The sequence below is a fragment of the Papaver somniferum genome, chromosome 8 (assembly GCF_003573695.1).
Source record: "Papaver somniferum cultivar HN1 chromosome 8, ASM357369v1, whole genome shotgun sequence".
Taxonomy (NCBI): domain Eukaryota; kingdom Viridiplantae; phylum Streptophyta; class Magnoliopsida; order Ranunculales; family Papaveraceae; genus Papaver; species Papaver somniferum.
Genome location: NC_039365.1, coordinates 15,867,332 through 15,872,630, shown reverse-complemented (window position 1 = coordinate 15,872,630; position 5,299 = coordinate 15,867,332). Strand labels below are relative to the sequence as shown.

Genomic DNA, 5,299 nt, shown 5'->3' with positions numbered 1-5,299 from the left:
TAGTTATTGAGATCGGTAGAGCGGTTACCGAAAAAAGATTAGTCATTTATTGTTTTTAAACACGACCCAAAGGAGTTGAGTACTAGAAGTCTTCATAACGAGTGAAGCAACTTAAAATAGTAGACTTTATCTTAGGATTCACGTGCCTTGACCAGATTGGTAGTAGGCGCAGGGATACTGAAGTAACTACGTAAATTGGAGTTAGTTTAATTGGTCTCAACTATACAAAGTTAGTAGCAGTCTTTGTGTAGTAGCTTACTTCTAAGAGTATTTAAAACTGAACTAAGTCCTGGTGTTTTTCTATATTTGCGGTTTCCTCGTCATCAAAATCTTGTTGCAGTTTCCGCATTAAAATTATTGTTTTAGTTATAATAAAGTAATTGCATTGTACGTTAATTAAACACTTGGTTCGACCCCATAGTTGGTTCAGTTCCGAACTTGACTATACACCAAGTGGACATCTTGTAGTTGTTATTTTCTTGACGGTCTCTCCCTATATTAGATCGCGTAAGATGTGTCTTAAATTTTTGATGCGAAAAAATTATGGTGTACTTGGTACCTTCGTCATTTAACAGTTTCCTTGATGATTCTATATTAAACTCTGTGGAGGGTGTGATGAATTTTTCACTTACTAATGAAAACTCTTTTGTCATCAACATTTCAGGATCATCACAAATTTTCTGTCTGCAGAAATATGTGGTGTTTCTGAATTTCTCTCCAACTGAACCTGTTCTTACTGTACAACTGAAGGATGATCTTAAACAGTGCTTCCACTAGTGGAAAATGAGGTTTTAACAACCCACATAATCGACCCCGTTAACGGTTGACTCACCTTTTGACTGAACACGACCGTCTGGGAATAAGAAAAAACACGGAGACATTCCGGGATGTCTAACACCAGTCGCAGAATAATTACCATTTAGTCCTAAATATACTGCCGATCCCCCAATGGAGGAAAACTAATTTACCTATGATAGATTTTATTATTGGGAAGATAAATATCTCTTTCTCTCTCCCATATCAAATCTCATCACTTTCACTTTCTCTTTCTTCTTCTGCTCTTGGTCTCCATCTCTAACCTAAGGAACCAGCCCATGGAAACAGAGAAATTAGTAAATCTTAGATGCTATTTAAACGAAACTAATAAAACCTTCTAAAGATTCTTCTTCTGAAATCCCTCATCTCACTTTTCGAGTTGTACATCTCAAATCTGTTGGAACAGATTCAACCTTATTATTTCTCCATTCATCCCAAAATCGAAACTACAAATATCGCGTATTCAATTAGGTCTGATATGTGATTCAAACCTATGAGCTTTCGTGATTAGATATGAGACATGATTTGAAGCAAGGGTGTTTGTTCCAACCGGTCAAGTTTTTCGTGTTTTCTTCACTGAAAGGAAATCGAGCTCTCAGATCTATAAATTAGCACCATGAATGCTTCGATCACTTACCTCTTCATCTAAATGCTCATCTCTTTCGAATATGAGCACTATTTTATTTTTTTTATTTTCCCTTGTATTTAAATTTTGGAGATAGGGTTTTTTCAATTAATTTTATTTTCTGAATCTGAGAGGTACAAAAGGCAATAGAGGAGTCAAATTGGTGGCGGATTCTGATATTATTGTTGATGTTTCTCATAAGGTTTTGAGGTGCTAATAGGAGCGGTTGGTGGAGTTGACAGTGGTACTGGTATGTGTACTCAATTCTTAGTTTCTCTTAGTATCTCTATCAAGGGTTTCTCTTTGTGCAGCCACTAAAATTTTGTCTTTGTGTGTTTGTAGTAACAATAAGAGTATCTCTAGATGAAATCAGGGTGGAGGTACGAACTACGAAGGTAATGGTGTTACATATTGATTTAATCATCTTTCCTTGTATGTTGTCAAATGATTAGTGCTTTCAGGTTGCCATTGATAAAATAGTTAGATCTCAAACGGATATTTTTGTTTGCAAGCTTTATAACAAATAGGTATTCTATCTTGTAGATTTCTAGGTTCTTGAATGAATGATCTGAAATTTTAGTTAGTTGGTGTGTTATTATGATGTTTGAAGAATGTTGTCGAATGGGTATTTTTCATCTGTATCGCGCATGAGTTGTATGCTTAAATGTCAAAGATAATTTACTATTTAGTTGCTTCGCAAAGAAGAAAACCATTTCAAATATAACTATATAAGTTACTACTACACATGCATATGAGTTTGGAATCATGTTTGTTACTGCTGTTGTTTGATTATAATTGTGCAGCTTGATGACTTGCGATTTTGGTAATTTTATAGAAGTTCTTGAATTGCTAATTTTTGAGGAAAATGTCTCATACTGAAACCCATCAAATGCGCCGATGTTGTGGATATAAAGAGAAAATTGAGAAGATGGGAACTGTCTGTTTCTTTCCACTATCAAGTATGCGTGATCTCTTGGTCCTTGCTTATTGTGACTTGTAGTGTAGTGTTTGTTTCTGCTGCAAAGGCGTTCGTGGGTTTTTCTTATTGTTCTAACCAAAACAAGAGACCCCACTTTGCAATGGTCTAAAGGGAGGTGCTTCCCATGGGATTTATCTTGTGTACCCTTTGATTATCTTGTGCTTCCCATAGGATTTATCTTGGGTTTTGCTTGCTGACAGATCTTGAGTGGTATTCCTGCTCCTTCAAACTTTGGAGAAGATTGGAAACGTCGTGCTCAGGGGTGTGTTGTACTTGACAGACACAGGGCCAATAACAAAGGAAAGCGAGTGTTCAACTTCAAAAATCCTTTATTTGGTTTGTAAGAAGTTACTCTTTATATCACTATGTTGAAGACTTTGTTCTTGGAAGTATCCATGCCTTATAAAATACTTTAGTGGAGTATTCATGCCTTGTATGTATAATATGGGTATGTACAGATTGTATTGAAAAAAATAATTGAATCTGAATATTATTTTGGATTCCAGGGTTACTTATTTAATGGGAATGGATTCGATTATACGAAAGTGGCATTCGTGAGGGATACCAAAGCTTAACAAAGAAGTTTGAGGTTTGTTTCGCCAGCGAACATATTGCATCTCCTAGTTTCCATTCCCACTTTAAGTTTACCTTGTAAGTTGTCTTAATCTGCAGATAGTATTGCAAGACTTATACTAAATCAAAGGACTGCGAAAATGCAAAACCTTGGAATGAAAGGTGTTATTTTGCATTCCCCTGCACAACACAGAATGAAATCGGGCAATATGATGATGTTAATTTGGTTAACTCAGGTTGTTGTATATTGGTAGAAAATAAACAAATATTCTAGGAAAACTGTTACAATATATGAAGATAGTTTTGTTTCTCACTTTTTTTTGGTACTCATATCTCTCATAACTGAGGAAAGTTATATTGCATTATGATTTGGTTCTCAGGATCTACTTTTACTTATACTCCTCAAGTAGTTGATGTACCGAGGAATGTTAATAAATATTGCAGAGTAATTTCAATTCTTCTTTATTTTGGCTATTACATAGTTTTGTTTCTGAATGTAACTTGCCTTTCTTGGTATGTCATTGATAGTAGGTGGGGATTGAGAAACATAGATAATGGACCAGCATTGCTCTGACTCAGGTAAGTCACAAAAACATATCAAAGCATCATTCCTTGTTATCATTTAGTTGTTATTAGTTTCTCTAAGTCTCGTTGCAAATCGTATAAAGTTCTAAGGTTATATATCCGCTTTCAGGATTTAAACTCGAGTCAACAAAACATACATCAGAAGCAGAGGTGAAGAAGTAGGATGCCATAAAGTTAACATCTAAAGTTCAAGGATTAATTGTGCTGAAAAAAACCCAGGTAACTGTTCACAATTCTTCTCACATCTTGGTCATCTTAAAGCAATGCACTAGTGAATCAGACTTGTAGGTCTCCATTTATTACTCGAATAGAAATGGACCTCTTGTGAGTCTGCGTTTCTTACTTATCACAGTTGAAGGACTAGTTGTGCTGAATACAACCCAGGTAACCATTCACCGCTCTTGTCGCAGCTTAATAACTTTGTTTATATGTATTTCTCCGTTGTATGCACACCTATCCATATTTCACTACATTTTAGTTTTTGTAATGGCAGTTTGATTAAGATACTCCCATAATCGAATCATGTTAGTTTCCTTGTAAGATAACCAAATAAGAAAATTTCATCACCGGTTAAAATATTATGTCATGGTTCTTGTGACTGAACCCTACTTTTAGTTCACAATAGTGAGTTATGCATGAGTATTTTTTTGTCGAATGTATCACCAGGTGGGTCTAGTCAGGATTTGTTAATTTTTTTCTTTAGTGGGTATATACAGTTTTTATTGCAAAAATAGTTGAATTTGAATGCTATTGTGGATTCCAGGGGTTACTTACTTGTTGAAGATGGATTCGATAATATGAAAGTGGCATTTTTCAGGGATATCAAAGATCAACAAAGAAGTTTGAGGTTTGTTTCGCCATCAAACATGTTCCATCTCCTAGTATGGCTATTACATAGTTTTGTTTCTGAATGTAACTTGCTTTTCTTGGTATGTCATTGATAAGAGATGGGGATTGAGAAACACAGATAATGGACAAGCTCCGCCCAGATACAGGTAAATAAAAGAACCTATCTGAGCATCATTCCTTGTTATCATTTTAGTTGTTATTAGTTTCTCTAAGTCTCACTACAAATCGTATTAAGTTCAAGGTTATATTTCGGCTTTCAGGTTTTAAACTTGGGTTTACGAAGCACACAACAAAAGCAATAGTTATCTCCAAGGAAGCATTGGTATTTGGTTTTGGAATCTCCAATAAGATCAGACCCCAACAAGAATGCTTATAGATCCATTTGTGTTCACTGGAACCACAAATGAAGCTCCTTCAATTTCAGCAACTGTTGGAGATGGTGAGTATTGGGATGGAGATATTCGGTAATAATGTTGGTTTTAACACTTGTTTAGTGGCTATTCTTGTAAGATAATTAATATTGGTCAGATCTCCAGATTTTAATCCTTTTTGTATAATTTGAAACCATTGAATCATTGAACGTTAAATTGGATGATTATTTGTGTGCATGTTTAATTTGATTCTCATTTTTATTTGATTTGAATTTGGTTTTCATTTGATTCTCATTTGAATTCTAATTTGAGTTTCATATGATTCTCATTTGAATTTTAACTTGAGTTTCATTTGATTCTCATTTGAATTCTAATTTGAGTTTCATTTGTGTTTGATTTTAGATTTAGTCATATTAAGTCAGGCCAGACAGCCAATCTGAATCAATTTTTTTTTATATTAAGATTTATATCTATGACAGATTGACGTCAGTCATAATTATT

The 5,299-nt window shown here is 34.6% G+C and overlaps 1 long non-coding RNA gene across 14 annotated transcripts; it reads left to right on the top strand.

The window, feature by feature from the left end:
• The first annotated feature begins 1,045 nt into the window (after positions 1-1,045).
• On the top strand, positions 1,046-5,035 carry LOC113301239. 14 transcript variants are annotated; one of them, XR_003336129.1, is made up of 12 exons: positions 1,046-1,691; positions 1,784-1,836; positions 2,277-2,400; positions 2,621-2,760; positions 2,927-3,009; positions 3,093-3,229; positions 3,525-3,572; positions 3,688-3,797; positions 3,931-3,962; positions 4,342-4,425; positions 4,524-4,573; positions 4,688-5,035. It is a non-coding gene; the product is annotated as an uncharacterized LOC113301239 (long non-coding RNA). The 14 variants fall into 14 exon arrangements; XR_003336125.1 differs by lacking the exon at positions 3,931-3,962; XR_003336128.1 differs by having other exon boundaries at positions 3,931-4,425.
• The last annotated feature ends 264 nt before the right edge of the window (positions 5,036-5,299 follow it).